The sequence below is a fragment of the Symphalangus syndactylus genome, chromosome 17, assembly GCF_028878055.3.
Source record: "Symphalangus syndactylus isolate Jambi chromosome 17, NHGRI_mSymSyn1-v2.1_pri, whole genome shotgun sequence".
Classification (NCBI taxonomy): Eukaryota; Metazoa; Chordata; class Mammalia; order Primates; family Hylobatidae; genus Symphalangus; species Symphalangus syndactylus.
Genome location: NC_072439.2, coordinates 30,970,604 through 30,990,065, shown reverse-complemented (window position 1 = coordinate 30,990,065; position 19,462 = coordinate 30,970,604). Strand labels below are relative to the sequence as shown.

The 19,462-nt window shown below is 37.4% G+C and overlaps 1 protein-coding gene across 1 annotated transcript in view; it reads left to right on the top strand.

The window, feature by feature from the left end:
* Positions 1–19,462, top strand: part of LOC134732827 (uncharacterized) — a 243,876-nt gene that overhangs the window by 167,742 nt on the left and 56,672 nt on the right. The window lies entirely within an intron of this gene.

Genomic DNA, 19,462 nt, shown 5'->3' with positions numbered 1-19,462 from the left:
CTCCCCAGTCCCGCAGAACTATGAATTAATTAAACTTCTTTCCTTTACAAATTACCCTGTCTTGGGTATTTCTTCATAGCAGCATGAGAATGGATTAATACAGTATGGTACTGGCATAAAAACAGACATATAGACCAATGAAACAGAATAAAGAGCCCAGGAATAAATCCATTCATATATAATCAAACCTTGTATATTGTTGGTTGGTGTGTAAGTTTGTGCAGCCCTTATGGAGGGCAGCATGGAACTTCCTCAAAAAATTAAAAGTGAAACTGCAATATGATCCAGGCATCCCATTTTTAGGTATATATCCAAAGGCATCAAAATCAGAATCTCAAAGAGATATCTGCACCTCCATGTTCACCTTCATGCATCATCTTCATGCATCTGCACCTTCATGCAGCATTATTCACAATAGTGAAAGCATAGTAGCAACCTAAATATTCATCAATGGATGAAATGATAAAGAAAACGTGGTATATACACACAACGAAATATCATTCACTCTTAAGAAAAGGGAAATCCTGCCATTTGCTACAACATGGTGCACCTGGAAGAAGTATACTAAGTAAAATAAGCCAGATACGGAAGGACAAATACCACATGATACCACTTATATCAAGAATCAAAAATAGACAAACTCATAGAAGCAGAGAGCAGGATGGTGATTACCAAGGGTTGAGAGAAGATGAAATAGGGGAATTAGTCAAAGTGTGCAAGATTTCAGTTATGCAAGTCCTAGCGATCTCCAGCCCAGCGTAGTGCCTGTAGTTAACAATGCTGTATTGTACATGTACAAGTTTGCTAAGAGGGTAGATCTTAAGTGTACACACACATGAATAACAATAATAATTAACAAAAAGGGTGGGAGGAAAATTTTGGAGGTTAGGGATATGTTTACGGCATATATTGTTGGGATAATGTCATGGGTGTATACATATCTCCAAACTCATCAGGTCGTGTACATTAACTACGTACAGGTTTCTGAATGTTAATCATGCCTAAAGTGGCTTGGGAAAAAGAAGTTCATAAGAGCAAGTTTACAAGAAAACATTTTAACTCTAAAATTTTATTTCGCTTAAAAATAGTGCATTAAATGAGTCTCAATAGCATTTTAAACATCTTGACATGAATAATAATAGATATTATGAAATTAATTTCCAATTGCTTTTAACCCTAAGACACTACTATTGCCTTAATTACTGTGGTGGTCATAAAGATGAGAAGACGAGAAGACAAAAAAATGCCAAAGGCCCATGGGTTGTCATAGAGAGGAGTCTTGGTCTCTTTCACTTGTGTGTTCTATTAGGCTTATTGCCTACCAAGCTCATTCGAATGTCTTTTCACAGTGCTTTGAGTTGTGTTGGAATTATTTTCTCTAATCTTTTTGTTAAAGAAAAACAAAACAAAAATATAAATGGTTTTGGTCAAAGTCTGACTGCATATCTTCCTAATATTGTAGCAAATCATCTAGCAACTAACAGCCGTGTGCCTAGCACAGGATAGGTACTCAATAAATATTTGTGCATAAATTCAACAATAAAATTTTATTCATGGAGAGAGATCAGTATTTACTGTGACATCCTTAAGTTTCAAAGGTTAGAGCAAGAACATTGTTGCTTGAAACAAAAAATATTTGTTTCATGTTTGCAAATATTTTGATACTTTTCTGCTTTGTTGGAAGATGCAATTGACTCCTTGAGATTAACTTGCCTTCTGTCCAAAAGATAAAACCTAGTGTCTGAAAATGTCAGTTACTCAATGTCATTTACTTCTTCAATCAAACATTTTGTGACATTAAAAACTTTTTTTCATTTGTGAGGATAAAATCTGAAAAATCAGGTGGAATGAAAAGTCATTCCAAAGTTTTAATGAGACATACCAAGGGTGAATTATTTCATTTCTTCTATTCACTTTTATTCCTGTTAACATGCAAGTAATTTTGCAGCTATTCTGTGTTTTCTTTGATGCAAGTTGGGACTGAGTTTGCATCTGGGGTGGTAGCCCTAGAATGCTGGGATGCATTCTGGGAACAGCTGCGTTAAGCACAGGTATTTGGGGACAGTTCTGGTTCTACTTCGCTGCTGGGCTATGTCACCTGTGACAAACACTCCTGTGGGCAAGTCTTTGCTGCTTGTCCCTGCAACTGCCCCAACAAAGGGCTGCTCTCCACCTCCCATCCCTCTTCTGCCAGATGTGGCTGCTTCAGCCCTTTGCCAACCCAGGGCTTCTTTTAGCCCTAATCATTCAGAGTACATGGAGTTCACAGCTTCTGATTTAGAGGAGACCTCATGTGACACTAATCATTGCTGAAACCACCATGTCTGCTTCCAATACTTTATTCTTCAAAAGCAAAGTGAGAGAGAAAAAAAGAGAAATGGAAAGGGAGGGAGATGAAAGAAAGGAAGAAGGAGAAGAAAGAGTGAGATTCGTCTCTTCACTTTCTAGCTAAAGCAGAGAAACAGCATAAGCTCCATCAAACCTAGTGAAAAACAACAGGAGTGACTCACTAAATCTCAGTGTGCTTAACTTTTGTACAAGGAGAATTCACTACGGGGGAAGGATTACTCTAGGTCTTTGTGATTGTTATGGCTCTAACACAATGGTTCCCACATAGCAATTGTCAAATATTTGTGGATTAGCCAGCAGGCAGGTAGAGCAGCTCTCCTCCAAATCAGCATTCATAAGAATCGCAGTTCCATTTGCACTTCTCATGTTTACTAAATACACATTTCAATAGAGTATTGTACTCATAGCTGATTTTATAGTGCGGTTTTCAGATAATTTTAATCTTTTTTGATTCAGGATACTAAAATGCATACCTAGAAAGCAATGTTGGAAAATATGGGAGATAAATTCGTGAGTATGGAGTGAGAGGAGGGGGAGGTGGGTGCACCTGGAAAACACCATCGGATCTCATTGTGAGAAGAAGTCTAATTCTAGCTGTCAGTGTCATGTTCAGGTTCACCCATCACCAATTCCAATAGCTTAGAAAAATTAAGCCTCTTTAAATGAGCAGTCTGAAAAAATCACTTTGAAAAGAGATGGCAAAAATTTTTGATAAACTTTTTTTATCATGTGAAAGTTTGTATCTCCTGTGTAAATGCTCAAAGGCAGGTGGCAGTTTATCAAAATTGCAAGAGTTAATTTATATTGTCCAAGATAATCTGCTTTATCATTTCTTTATCTAAAGGAAAGGATAGTGATTTAAGTTTTGCTTTTAAGTCATCAGTGTTGGCAAAAGCCTTGTAAGATACAGATCTAACCCCTTTTCTTCTTGCTTCCACCCCATGCACATATCCCCAGGCAGAATTTGACAGAAGCAGTCTGGAAATTCTATCTAGAAATTCAGTTCTAAGGTCTAAAGCATTCCAACTAACTAGAACACACACACACACACACACAGAGTCTAAATTAGAGGTCTGCATTTGTATCTAAAGTGTTTTAAGTGTTAGAAAAATGGAAAAATACTGCTCTTTCTACATCTCTGAGGTTATCAAAGAATTAATTCTTGCAGTTTCCTTGATTACTTGAGAACACTGTCCCTGCCTTAGGGTTCTGTTCTATAGTGACTCATTCATTCATTCACTCATTCATTGCCTTCGTCTTTTCTCTCAGTTCTTCCAGAAAGCAGAGACCAAGATAAGAATTTATGTGCAGATACGCTGTTTGGAAAGTGAGCTCAGGAAACAGAACAGGAAGACCAGGAAGGAGGCAAAGCCAATACAAGAGTGTCTTCTCAGATGGTTCACCACTGTGGGAAACTGGACTCAATCCCACAGGGTCCTTCTGATGAGCCACATAGAGTGTGCCCCAGAATTGTCCACTGGAGAAAGGGATCACTTATTTACCAGCTCCGTCTCTCATTGGTCCAGGGCTGTCCTTTAGAGTACTGACTGTCCTGTGCTTTCATATTGTTCATGAGTGAATAGAAGACAGAGTCCTGCATCACAGTATTATAGAAGCCCAGAGGCTGATATCAAGAGACATGATATAACAGAAGCAAGTTGCTGCTAGGTTATACCTCTGCAAAAATGGCTGCCACAGAAATGGCCAGAGTAAATGGTGAGCTGACAGATGTCTGATACATTCATTTAATATCTATTGAGAATGACACTATAAAGAAACTATGGGGAAACTAAACACAAATAGATCATTCCAATAATAAGTAATGTGTTAGGGACATAACAGGGATAAGAGAGGAAACAACCTTTGGCATACGATTGTGTCTGCCATGTATGCTCTTGGACCTTGGCTGTAACATACCAGGGTAATGATGGAATGGAATTAGAGAGGAACACAGACTAGTGGGAAGAATGTTTGCCGACAGCAAATAGAGTACCCAGTGGAGAAGCCTGGAATAGATCTGCAAAGAGGGAAGGTGAGACCACAGCAGCAGGGCTGGGTTTGAATCACTGATGGGAGTCAGGAGAGGAAATTATAAGCAGTCCATATTCATAGGAGATATTAAAGAAAAACATGGGGAAAAGGGATTTTAAGAGATTCTGCTGTATATGAATTAGAAATCACATTTGGTGTTTTCAAGAAACCATGGTAGAGATACCATTTGGGTTTATTTTTTTTCAATTTTATTTCACAAATTTTTTTGGAGTGATTTTTTTTTTATTATACTTTAAATTCTGGGATTCATGTGCACAACGTGCAGGTTTGTTACATAGGTATACGTGTGCCATGTTGGTGTGCTGCACCCATCAACTCGTCATTTACATTAGGTATTTATCCTAATGCTATCCCTCCCCCAGCCCCCCACCCCCCGACAGGCCCCTCCCTGGGTCCATTTGTTCTCATTGTTCAACTCCCACTTATAAGTGAGAACATGCAGTGTTTGGTTTTCTGTTCCTGTGTAAGTTTGCTGAGAATGATGGTTTCCAGCTTCATCCACGTCCCTGCAAAGGACATGAACTCATCCTTTTTTATGGCTACAGAGTATTCCACGGTGTATATGTGCCATATTTTCTTTATCCAGTCTATTATTGGTGGACATTTGGGTTGGTTCCAAGTCTTTGCTGTTGTGAATAGTGCCACAATAAACATACATGTGCATGTGTCTTTATAGTAGCATGATTTATAATCCTCTGGGTATATACACAGTAATGGGATTACTGGGTCAAATGGTATTTCTACTTCTAGATTCTTGAGGAATCACCACACTGTCTTCCACAATGGTTGAACTAATTTACACTCCCACCAACAGTGTAAAAGCGTTCCTATTTCTCCACATCCTCTCCAGCATGTTTCCTGACTTTTTAATGATGGCCATTCTAACTGGTGTGAGATGGTATCTCATTGTGGTTTTGATTTGCATTTCTCTAATGACCAGTGATGGTGAGCATTTTTTCATACTCCTGTTGGCTGCATAAATGTCTTCTTTTGAGAAGTGTCTGTTCATATTCTTTGCCCACTTTTTGATGGGTTTTTTCTTGTAAATTTGTTTAAGTTCTTTGTAGATTCTGGATATTAGCGCTTTGTCGGATGGGTAGATTGCAAACATTTTCTCCCATTCTGTAGGTTGCCTGTTTACTCTGCTGATAGTTGCTTTTGCTCTGCAGAAGCTCTTTTTGTATAAATTTCCTTTTCCCATAATAATGCTGTACAAGGAAGAGTCTTAAATTAAGGATAGAAAGAATGGGAGTGAAATAATTAGACTAGACCTTAAGTCACCACTGTCATATTCTACATTTGTCTCCTTTAAAAGTATTGTGTTGACAACTGCAGTGGATGCTGTGCTGCATTGTCCAAATCCTCCTCTGGAAATGGAGGTTTTATTCCCCTAGGTGCCTGGATTGCTGTCAGAAGGTGGCCCTCAGCTCTCAGCTCCTTCTAGGGACTGGCTTGGCTCAGGGAGCCACCTCACACAGTCACACATCATGGTCACAATGGCCTATATCCAGTGATTTTCAATGTGGGGTATAAAGTCCCAGGCCCATCAGCCAACTAGGAACAATTCTCAAGGGTCATCCACCTTCCAAACTCTGTAGGATTGGCTGAGTCCTCAGAGGAGATGGCATCACAACTCAACTTCTTCCACTGTTCATAACATCATTATTTGCTATTTGTCATACTGATGCATAAAATACATATTAATCTTCCTTAAAAATATTTTTTATATTCTGCCTCAGTGTGCTAAAATAAATGTTCATTTTGCATAAAAGAAATAAAACTTTCTTCCTGTCTATCTTCCTTTCTACTTAGAATCACTTCATAGCTGAATGGATCATTTGCTTTCAAAAGGAGGCCCTACTTCAACCAGTCTTCCACCTCACTGCCTCCCATGCAGGCCACACTCACCGCTGCTTTCAAACTCTTGTCCACTCAGTGTCTTTCCTTCCACCCAAATTTCATTCTCAGTTTATTGAAATTCTGTTCATTCTTTATGGCTCACTTCACTTTCATCCCCCTTTGTAATTCCTTTTCTGACATCTATTTTCTTTGCTCTTTCTCTTCTCTGAAATTATAAGTAGCCATTTCCTATGGTGTGCAATAACACTTCCTCAACGTGTTTTTGGATTTTACTTTCTGATGTGTATATCGGCCTATTCAAACAGATGGCAAAGTCTTGGAGCAGAAGCCAAGGTTTGTTGTTCTTTGTACTCACTATGGTATGCCACCATAGTACTGGGTAGTAACTATCATCTATCATTTATTAAGCATTTAGTTTTTGCCAGATACAGTGCTTAGCACTTTCCACATATTAACCCATTTAATTTTTACAAATACCTAGTGAGACATATGCTATTATTATCCTTGTTTGACAGTTGAGAAAACTGAGTCTTAGAGAGATCAAGAAATTGTTTGGGATGACAGAGATGGAAATGGCAGAGATTGGTCTATCTCACTGCCAAGCCATGTTTCTGAATTATTCTACCACGTGCTCCCTATGCATTCAACAAGGTGTCATGAATCAACTGATCTAAACCTAAATCACAAAGCATGGGATTTTTTTGTGAGAGTCTAAAGAATAAGATAAACCTTTAGTCCCATGGGGTATATCATTTATTTTGTCAATGTTTAGTAGCACCAATGAGAAATCAGCTGTGAACAGCGTAATAGCTAATACATGACTTCTCGCAATTGCTTCTTTGTACTAAAGTTGGCATCGAGTCATTCATTTACTCCCCAGATGTAATTTGGTATCACTACGTAGAGTTTAGTCATCATGGAGACATCAAAATATTAGTCATGTTCCCCAAGAAGCTCACATTATAAATAAAGACACGATGGAGCTCGCAGGCATCTGTGCTCTGTGGAGCTAAGATTTCCTAGGAGAGACATGATACTGAAATCATGACTCATGCATTTAGAAATCACAAATGTAATTAAATTCATCAGCACTCTTTCACATTTGCTGTTTTTGAGTATCAAATAGAGCTTACCAGAGAAGAAAATACAACAATCTGAAAAGAGAATTCAGAAACACATCATGCTTAAATTTTCATACATCAGTGGATCACATGTGATCATGGGATTTGTGTCACTTCAGCCTATAAAACAGATCTTGCCCAGCTCTAAAATATAGGTTAAAGTAGCCATGGCCAGAAAAGATTGAGATCTCCATTTTACCATAAACATTTATGTGAATTTGGCTCTCTCTGCATATTTTATTGTAAAAAAATTTAAATTATTACCAAAACCAAATAAATAGTCCCTAAAGTGACATCATGCCCATGTCATTGTCTAATGGCTAATTTACTGTACTAAAGGTTTGTAAAGGTTTGGAGGGGGAAAAAAAAAAAAAACTAAAGAATTGAAGACAGCTCATGTTGCTTATCAAGTTCAATGTCCATGCAAATATTCTCTTTACCATGGAGTCACAATATTTTTAAATACATATAGATACAAGTAGCAGCATGCTTTCTGGTTTCTAAAAAAATTTTTCTTCTTGTTATCCATACCAACTATCAATGAAGAGAGAGTCCTAGGGTTTCACAAATAAGTGGTAAGGTACAATACATAGGACTACTCTGTGGAACTTTTGAAAATTGTGTCTGTTTGCTAGAAGGTCACATCTCTTGTCCAAATCAAGAATTGAAAGAATATCTGGTCCACTGATCCATCTTTTGCTGTATCAGGGAAATATTCTTTAAATAACTACTTTAGTGAAGAAAGATGTCTGATATTTTTGTCCTTCATTTTATCTCTAACACTGTAATTTTCATCACAAGTAAATGAATTGAGAATTTCTTTTTATTTTTTATTTTCTTATTTTTTATTTTTTATTATTATACTTTAGGTTTTAGGGTACATGTGCACAATGTGCAGGTTTGTTACATATGTATCCATGTGCCACGTTGGTGTGCTGCACCCATTAACTCGTCATTTAGCATTAGGTATATCTCCTAATGCTGTCCCTACCCCCTTCCCCCACCCCACACCAGTCCCCGGAGTGTGATGTTCCCCTTCCTGTGTCCATGAGTTCTCATTGTTCAATTCCCACCTATGAGTGAGAACAGGCGGTGTTTGGTTTTATGTCCTTGTGATAGTTTACTGAGAATGATGTTTTCCAGTTTCATCCATGTTCCTACAAAGGACACGAACTCATCATTTTTTATGGCTGCATAGTATTCCATGGTGTATATGTGCCACATTTTCTTAATCCAGTCTATCGTTGTTGGACATTTGGGTTGGTTCCAAGTCTTTGCTATTGTGAATAGTGCCGCAATAAACATACGTGTGCATGTATCTTTATAGCAGCATGATTTATAGTCCTTTGGGTATATACCCAGTAATGGGATGGCTGGGTCAAATGGTATTTCTAGTTCGAGATCCCTGAGGAATCGCCACACTGACTTCCACAATGGTTGAACTAGTTTATAGTCCCACCAACAGTGTAAAAGTGTTCCTATTTCTCCACATCCTCTCCAGCACCTGTTGTTTCCTGACATTTTAATGATGGCCATTCTAACTGGTGTGAGATGGTATCTCACTGTGGTTTTGATTTGCATTTCTCTGATGGCCAGTGATGATGAGCATTTTTTCATGTGTTTTTTGGCTGCATAGATGTCTTCTTTAGAGAAGTGTCTGTTCATGTCCTTTGCCCACTTTTTGGTGGGGTTGTTTTATTCTTGTAAATTTGTTTGAGTTCATTGTAGATTCTGGATATTAGCCCTTTGTCAGGTGAGTAGGTTGCAAAAATTTTCTCCCATTCTGTAGGTTGCCTGTTCACTCTGATGGTAGTTTCTTTTGCTGTGCAGAAGCTCTGTAGTTTAATGAGATCCCATTTGTCAATTTTGGCTTTTGTTGCCATTGCTTTTGGTGTTTTAGACATGAAGTCCTTGCCCATGCCTATGTCCTGAATGGTATTGCCTAGGTTTTCTTGTAGGATTTTAATGGTTTTAGGTCTAACATGTAAGTCTTTAATCCATCTTGAATTAATTTTTGTATAAAGTGTAAGGAAGGGATCCAGTTCCAGCTTTCTACATATGGCTAGCCAGTTTTCCCAGCACCATTTATTAAATAGGGAATCCTTTCCCCATTTCTTGTTTTTGTCAGGTTTGTCAAAGATCAGATAGTTGTAGATATGTGGCATCATTTCTGAGGGCTCTGTTCTGTTCCATTGATCTATGTCTCTGTTGTGGTACCAGTACCATGCTGTTTTGGTTACTGTAGCCTTGTAGTATAGTTTGAAGTCAGGTAGCGTGATGCCTCCAGCTTTGTTCTTTTGGCTTAGGATTGACTTGGCGATGCGAGCTCTTTTTTGGTTCCATATGAACTTTAAAGTAGTTTTTTCCAATTCTGTGAAGAAAGTAATTGGTAGCTTGATGGGGATGGCATTGAATCTATAATTTCAAATAACTTATAGCTTCCACAATCAAGTCTTTTCAGCTGACTCGCTTGTTTCATTTACCTCACCATGATCCTGTCATGACTGTGAAAACATTTTCAATTTTGCCTTCCAGTTGTTGATTGAGAGTGTTACACCTTGGGGGAAAAATGCCACATAATACAATGTTGTGAACTAATCTTTATTATTAGCATAAACAATATATTCACACATCCAGATTTTTGGCCCTTTTCTTGGTGTCATATCATGGAGAAGGCTAGGATCGTTCTCTCAGCTAATGCATTAACATCTCTACTCTGAAGTAAACTTCCAAAATCATTTTCTGTTTTAGTTTACATTTATCACAGGAGATATAGACAACTGTTTGATTGTTTTGTTACCTTCTTCTTCCCATTAATTTACCATTTACCAACCTATTTAATGCAAGAGCTCAGACTTGACTGATGCAAATCAATGACTTTTTAAAAACTTTGTCCCTCTGGTGTTTTATGGGTAATGGAGCAGGGGTATTAGGATATTTCCATATTACAGAATCAAAAACTGTTGCCTTTCTAATCAAATAAAAGTGTACTTTTAGGATAAAAAATAGTTCACTTTTCTTAAAGAATGAAAGAAAAAATGCATACTGGCACCGTATTTAATGTTTATCCCCAACAGAATTGCCTTCACAGACAGGTATTTGATGCTTCAAGACAGTCTTGTTACTGGAAGCTGACTCTACCAAAAAGGCATGTATTTGACATTATGGAAGACTCACCCAGATTAAAAAGACTAAAGAATCAGATTTGGAGAAGTTCCAAAAAGCCTTGGTAGCAGCAATTGATAAACTGATTAACACTCTCAGACACTGCAATGAATTAGCTCTAACCATTTTTTGGTTGTGTTATCACCATGCATGCTTCAGAGAGGGAGAGTCTAATTGGTTTATCTTAGGTTAACTTGCGTTCACCCTCTTAGTGACCAAGATAAACACTTGCTAGGAGAGCCCTGACAGGGGAAAGTTAAGCTCAAGTGTGTGTTTCAGGTGAGGCACAATGAAGAAGTAAAACCAAAATGCATGAAACAGAACAAATTTATTACTCACCAGCCCCAGAGTGATTCACTGTGCCAACAAGAGGCTGACTGAGAGATTTGGAGGTGGCTGGGAGCTGGAGCTGTGGAAGTAGAGGAAGACGTGTTGTGAGAGAAAGACCTGGAAATTATGCCTTTATTAAGGTCCAGAGTATTATCCCTTAGGCTTTCCCATGGGAATTGTGGATTGGCTAGTTTAAGGAAAATATTTATTTATTTTTGAGATAGCATCTTGCTCTGTCGCCCAGGCTGGAGTTCAGCGGTGCGACCTCGGCTCACTGCAACCTCCGTCTCCTGGGTTCAAGAGATTCTCCAGCCTCAGCCTCCCGAGTAGCTGGGATTACAAGCGCACACCACCGCGCCTGGCTAATTTTCGTATTTTTAGTAGAGACAGAGTTTCACCCTACTGGCCAGGCTGGTCTCGAAGTCCTGACCTCAGATGATCCACCTGCCTCAGCCTCCCAAAATGTTGGGATTACAGGCGTGAGCCACTGCGTGCGGCCGGGGAGAATTTATTGACATGACTCTAGAGTTGACCATTAGGTTTCATCGTGGTCAAGAGCTGTGAAATGTTTTCGGTTTTGGATCACTGAGATGAGGAGTAATGGGCTATATCACAAACAGCTGCACAGGAAGGAAGACGTTTTAACTAAGCCAAAGGCGACAGGGCATAACTGGGTTCAAACAACTTAGATCAGCCCTAAAAATAGATACTGAGGCAGCAAGTATATGAAACAACAAATTTATGATACATCACTTAGTGGTAATAGAATAAACCCTCTCTGCAATGTCTGTTTTTGAATTTATCTTTAGCATATACTTTAGTTTGCCTTACTCGTATGTCCTTGATTATTTTTCTTTGTCCACTATTGTAACTTTTGATAGAAATGGCTTTCAAATAAAAATGAATTCAACAAACATTTATTGAATGCTTACTGTGTGCCAGGTATAGGGGTGGCAGGATGCACTGATAAATTAGATATGGTTGCAGTCCACAAGGAGTGAGAGTCTATTAAAACGTGGATATAATGAATTTAAAATCTACGATAAAATATGACATGTGCTCTAGCAGATGTTTACTGAAGGTGATACAGGGCATAGAAGAGGGAGCAATTGACTTTCCCTGGCAAAGTAAAACAAAAAACAAAATCCTTCAATTTGTAGGGATGTTTTATGCTGAATTTTAAAAGATGATTGAGGTTTGGGGTGGGAATCATAGTGAAATGTCGCCCAAATCAAAGTGAAGATGGTAGAGGCAACAAAGGCAGGTTGACATAAAGTCAAGTTGCAAGGTAAGCACAGTGCCAGGCAGTTCATGATGACTGTAGGGCAGTGAAGGGAATGAGGGGAGTGGGCATGGAAAAGGAGGTTATGGGACATTTATAGAGGCAAGACTAGCAGATAGGCACAGCCAGATCTAGAACAGAACACAAAGGTCAGACTAAAACTTTTTATTGTTACAAGTTTACACATGATAGTAAGACACAAAAAGGCTAACTTAGAAGTATTTTCTCAGGCTCTTCATGTATATTTTATTTTTTCCCATCTTTAAAATTTAGACACTAGAGGATTTGACTTTGAATTCTCAGTAAGAAGGCAGTAATAGATTTAAAGACATTCGAGTAAAGGGAGTACATTTGGACAACCCGATATATGCATGCATGAGATTGCCTGTGTTCTGTAATGAGAGTTCTGGAGGCTTTCAGGGCTGTGTCTGTTGGCAGCAACTGAGGAACTAGCAGCACTGTCACAGGCAAAGCAAGCTTGAAGGAACTCACTTCTAAGTCTCATGACGGGTTTTGGACATGTTGATTTTATTATAAAACTGAATAGTTTTATTCCTTTTTCAAAACATTTTTAAGTTCAGGGGTACATGTGGAGGTTTGCTATACAGGTAAATTTCAGGTCATGGGTAAATTGCATGTCATGTTTAGTGTACAGATTATTTTGTCACCCGGGTAATAAGCATAATATCTGATAGGCATTTTTTCCATCTTCCCCCTCCCTCCACCTGCCACCCTCAAGTAGGCCCCAGTGTCGGTTTTTCCCTTCTTTATGTCCGTGTGTACCCATTGTGTAGCTCCCACTTATAAGTGAGAACAAGCAATCTTTGATATTTTTTCTGCCTAATTTCACTTAGGATAGTGGCCCTCAGCTCCATCCATCATGCTACAAAGAATATAATTTTATTTTTTTGTGGCTGGCTGCTTAGTATTCCATGGACAGACACACACACACACACACACACACCATGGAATATATGTGTGTGTGTGTGTGTATTCTAACTGGTCTTGAGGTGTCTCTATTGAGAGAAGACTAAAGCCAAGATAACACACTCACACACACACACACTCACACAAACACACACACCACAGAATACTAAGCAGCCATAACATGTGGCTTTATTTTCTTTATCCAACCAATATGTTGATGGCCACTAGGTTGGTTCTATGACTTTGTTATTATGAATAATGCTGCCCTAAACATACTAGTGCAGATGTCTTTTTGATAGAATAATCTCTATTTTTAGTAGGGGTAAATACCCAGTAGTGAGGCTGCTGGGGTGAAGGGTAGTTCAATTTTTTAGTTCTTTGAGAGATCTCCATACTGTTTTCCATGAGGTTTGAACTAATTTATATTCCCACCAACAGTGTATAAGCATTCCCTTTTCTCTGCCACCTTGCTAGCATCTGTATATTCTGACTTTTTAATAATAGCCATTCTGACTGGTGGGAGTTGGTATCTCATTGTGGTTTTGATTTGCATTTCTCTAATGATCAGTGATGTTGAGCGTTTTTGCATGTGCTTATTGACCATGTGTATGTCTTCTTCTGAGAAGTGTCTGTTCATATCCTTTGCCCACTTTTTAATGAGGTTGTTTGCTTTTGCTTGTACATTTGTTTAAATTCCTTATAGATTCTGGATATTAGACCTTTGTCAGATGCATAGTTTGCAAATATGTGCTCCCATTCTGTAGGTTGTCTGTTTACTCTGTTGATAGATGGGTATTTGCTTACTTTATGCTGTGCAGAAGCTCTTTAGCTTAATTAGGTCCCAATTGTCAATTTTTGTTTTTGTAAAACTGTTACTCAGTCTAAAATCAGTTATTTGAAGAAAGAATTAGAGTACATCAAAAGGTATAATTCACTTGACAAGTCTACAATTACAAAATGTTTGCCTTTTATTTATTGTTTCTACACTGTTTTCTTCTTTGAAAAATAAGATGGTCTATTATTTACTTGGTAAAGCATTCCAAAGGCTCAAAGACGCACACTGGGCATCAGATCAACTTCAGTTTCTCTTTATGTTTCTAAAAGATCAATTTCTTTCTTAGTCTCATAACAAATCATCTCAGTGAATCCTGGCATTTTCTCTACCTCCATTTTTGGAATTAGGGATGGTATGTTAAACACGTAGAAGTTTTGTTTATTTAGCACATAATTTTTTACAGTTTCAACTTCATAGAATATTTTCTATCTTTCGCTCTTTGAAAGAAGAAATATTTTTGTTCCAAGTTGATAAAATGTTAGTTCTAGCTTTTTCCTTTGTTTCAGCTTATGAAAAACATCAAACAAATTTCATAGGTCATCCATTTTGATGACATATAGATGTCTCATTGCTAGAGATGAAACAAAATTCCTGTAAAACTAAAGCATATATTATAGAAAAAATGTGAGGCAAAGTTTCTTGGCCTCAAATACTTAAAAGTGTAGCTTTACATTGGAACTGCTCCATGCTTTTAGATGGGTATGATTATGCTGTCACGTAAACAATCCATATGGATTCTTTTGTACCAGCAATTGCAAAATAAATTGTTGTCAAATATTTTCATATGCCCTCTTAATATGAAAAGTAATCAGAGATCACATATTTCTGAAATGGTAACATTGGAGAAGGTAAACTATGTGAAGGAAAACAAGTGGAAAAATATAGTACAAAGCAATTTTCATGGAACAAAGAAGTCTTCAACTATATCCAGTTATATATATGAGTGAAATTTCTCCCTTATAGAAGTTTCTTAGGAGTTTCCAAAGTTCTAGAACTTTAAGTATAGAAAATGCTTTTTTTAACCTTTAAAGACAGTTGAATCTGCAGGCAAGACAGTGAACATTATGAAAAAAACCAAGGACATTTGAGATTTTTGACTATCCTTTTGTGAACCTGGCACTCAGAATATAGAGAAATTTGTCAAACCTTCAGCATACTATTTGAAGAGGCACCTATACAACAATTAGAAATAAACACAAGAATGAGTGGCAGCTGTGACAGACATTCTGAAACTTTGTCTCACAAAATATATCTCAAAGTCTGAGTACAGCATCTATCTGGAAAATCATAACATTTTAAATAAAGACAAAGATATTGATGCTGTGTCCTTTATGACATGCACATGTTCATGTGTACACGTGCCTGTGTGCACACACATGTAAAGATGTTCTCCTTACCATTTTTCATGCTGCTTTTCTGTACCAGCCAAAGTGAGCTTGGCTCGACATTATGGGAAGCATTCCAAAGGAAAACTCTAAGAACTGATGCGTGAAAAAGGAAAACCCACCTGTTACTTGGATACCAAAGTCCTTTATCTTCTGACATTCAATAGTAAATTGGAGCAAGTCAAAGAATCACTCATAATGCAAGAAAGCAGCCTGAAAGAAGCTGCTTCCACAGACATTTTATTACACACGGGCTTAAAGAACATTGCTCACATTTAATGCATTGGTAGACCTTGCCATAAAGTAAGAGAGTCACTAAGACCTGGATTAGAAACAATAGAGAAATTTAATTTGAAAGAACTGCGTAAGGATTGTGTCATACTGCCAAAGCAAAATAGATCTGTGCCTGCACTTTCATGGTGCAAGGCTTCAGCTGAGTTAAATGAGAAAAATATTTGAATATCTTCAAAAGCTTGGAAGTGATTTTCATAGTTTACATGTGCACTGTTACTGTACCTATCAGGAGAAGACATACTATAGAAATACAGTTATTAAATTACCCTTCAGACTTGTCTTCCCTGTCCTAAATAATACTATTTATTTCCTTTAACATTCCCACAGTTCTCATTCTCCCCCATTACTAACACTTTATTTTTATTTCCTAGACTTTTCCATCTTCTCTACCTCGACTTGCTGCATTGAAATAATTTGGTCAAATGGCTTTGTAACATAGCAATTGGTATTTAAATTTGTGGAAGTTGTGCAGATCTGTCATACCAATTTTCATATAATGTATTGACATATACATAAATTTTAATATTTTCTACTGATGGTAGCATTCATGTGAGGCATCTAGGGAATTTCTACATGATTAATTAGAGCCTCAGTACAGTATTATTTGAGATTCATTGAGACTTAGATTTAGTAGTTGTCTTGTTACTGTAGTAAGGTGTTATAATATGTAAGAGCAATTTAAATATACATTTTCTGCAATACTTCAAAGATAGTTATCACATGCACTGAAACTGAATCACTTAGTGTTCTTTTCTTTTCAGAAAAATAAGAAAATGTATTGTGGGTGATTTTAGCCATAAGAGTACATTCAGTTATCTTTGCCCAGCAGTTTTCTCTCTGTTCCCAGGTTCATGCTCTGAGCAGTATAGTACCAACAGACTGACATTTAAAAGAACTCTTGAGACTAGGTCATTTATGGCAGCAGGGTATTTTGTGAAATTAATACATTGTGCTCATCAAAGGGCCATTGTAATAGAAATCTGTTCTTCTGCAGTTGACTCCAGAGACCACAGATCATTTGGCCTACCTGGATACATGTTTTTAAGAAAGAAGCCAAGAGATGATTTGAAGTTGTTAGGGAGGTGACATTGCTGACAAAGACGAGCTAAAATATATGAAACAGAACCATAGTCAAACTTACCTTACTTCGAAAATGTGACAGCTACAATCATTAAAAAGAGACTGTGATAAAAGGAATTTTTTAAAAAATCCTCTAAGATCTTGATTTTTTCATACTCTACTCTTTACCTTAGAACATTTTGAAGAATAAGCCACAGGACTTTGGATCTTACAGGAAGAATCTTTTGGTGTCTGGGGTCTCTTCCAGCAGCTATGATGCAGTGTTATGAAAAGAGCCCTTTTCCAGGAGACCTATGTTTGAGTCCAGTTAGGCCACTAGTTGACCATGTAACCACTTGGCCACTTAATCATTACAGGTTTCAAGTTCTTTATTTGTAAAATGAAGGGATTAGACCAATATTTCCATCATACCATAAGAAATCTGTTTTGTTACATAATTTGCTGGTTTCTACTCATTATTGTTAGAACGTATTTAGATTGGTTCAAGAGAATAAAAAGGTACACATCTCACATCCTGTGAGACAAAATAGGGAGTTGCCCACGCATCTGAGAGATTCCCCTTATCACAAGTCTTGTATAAACTTCATGAGCACCTTCCCAATCTGATTCAAGAATGTGACACCCTGGACTGTTAACAAGTGAGCAAGTGATCCTGCTTTATTTCCACAAACTCAGTTTGTAAAAACTCTAAAAATTAAATGCATTTTCCATTACTTGTAGGGGGAGAGGTAATATTTTGAGGCATATTTCATCAACAACCCTCTGTGAATTGGCCATTATTATGTCTGTATTTAGGAAAAATAAACATATTTAACATATCAGGTAAAATATAGACAACATTATCAGGCAAGAGTAGTTACTGCAATCTGCACTCTTATGAATTTACATCACTGAGTGATGGTCAGCTTGGGTGGATAAAAAGGAACTCAACTATGCTTTGCCCTCACACAATCTACACACAGCATTGCTTGTTCCCATTATTGCCAGTTATCAGACCTCATAAGTGAAGGAATAATTGATGTTGTAATTTATAAGCAATATAGATTATGAAAAGTCAATTGTTATTAACTAATAACAATGTTAGGCTTACTCAAAAGTTGTCTATGAACAGCAGACAGTTTGAATTGGGTTGTGCAAAAAGCCACATGTGGATAATTTTGGAAGACTACAATTTGTCTCTTACAAAGGTGGCTTTTATGTAGGGCTTCACCCCGTTTATTCCTGTCTCTGCTTAATCATTATCCCAGGATAACAACCAAAGGACAATTGCCAGCTTATTTTAGTCTATTCAGTTAGGCAGCTTAATCTATTTTTCTTACTATAAATTAGTATCTTATTTTTCTGATTATTAATACATTCCTATAAAACAGTCAAATAATGTAGAAATGAATAAAACATCAGTTGTAAGTCTCCCATAATTGGCAGGAAGGTTAGGATGAGTTGAAATTCAGGGATGTCTGTTGCATGCATATTACTTATACTGTGTCCAACAAAAGAATGAAGCATTTTGTTAAAAAGAAAGTTGAAACTAGGAGGAAGAGTTTGTACTGTGTCTATTTTCCATATATGGTCAAACAGTAGAGAAGCATTTCTGAAATATAAAGACAACCAAGAAAAGAATGAGCCATAGTACATTAAATATTTTGTGAATGATCCTAGTTTTCCATTTCATTTTGTAACAGAAGACAATATTTAACCTGTCCTTTCGTGGTCAAAACAGTAGAATGCAACACAGCAAGACAGTCTGTCTAGTACTCTGAAACCAGATTTAATAATCAGTAGAAGTAATAGAACATGAATCAAGCATCCATGTGAATAAAATGAAGAACTAACAAAAGACTGATTTTTCTTTGGGAGGCAAATGTGGGAGGATAGCCTGAGGCCAGGAGGTCAAGACCAGCCTGGTCAGTGTAGCAAGACCAGCCTGGTCAGTGTAACAAAAGAAAAAAAAAAATTAGCCAGCCATGGCACAGAACTGTAGTCTCAGGTACTCAGGAGGCTGAGGTGGAAGAATCCCTTGAGCCCAGGAAGTTGAAGCTGCAGTGAACCATGATCACACCACTGCACTCCAGCTTGGGTAACAGAGCAAGACCCTGACACACACACAAAGACAGATTTTTAGCACTTTTACATGAAAGAAGTGTGAATAATTGATGATAACAATGTCTTTTCTTTCTTCCAAAATAAACGATCTTACAAGCAGAGAATGAAAAGTTGAAGTAAATATCATAATTAACCATGAAACACTAGAGGCATTATTATTGCAATCTCTTAAATAATAAAACAAAGATTAGGCTGCTGAATTTGAAGTAAGAATATAAAGTAAACACTAAATTCATGTTAATCCTGGCTTCTTTTATCTTCATTCAGTAACAATCAACATTTAAGAAATATTTATTAGGCTCCATTGATGTGCCAGGAAATTGGTGAGGCCTTGAGAATTTTAGTGATGAGTAAGCACGGTTGTTATATTTAGGGAGTTCTTATTCTAGAAGGGACATAGATAAATAGACAAGCAATATTAGATGGTTATGACACCTGCAGTGGTAAAGGTGAAGCACTGGTTGCTAGGGAACCATTTAAGAAGGGAACACGCTGCAAGAAGGAGTGGCCTCTCTACTAAATCTTAACAAGCTAGTAGGAATCACACAGGAGAGTAGATTGAAGAGGAGGTGCAGCCTATAAATGAAAGGAGAGGGGCATGTAAAACACTGGCATACAAGGCAGCACAATATATTTAAAGAACTGCAAATATTTAGGGTAATTTTCAAGAAAGTAATTT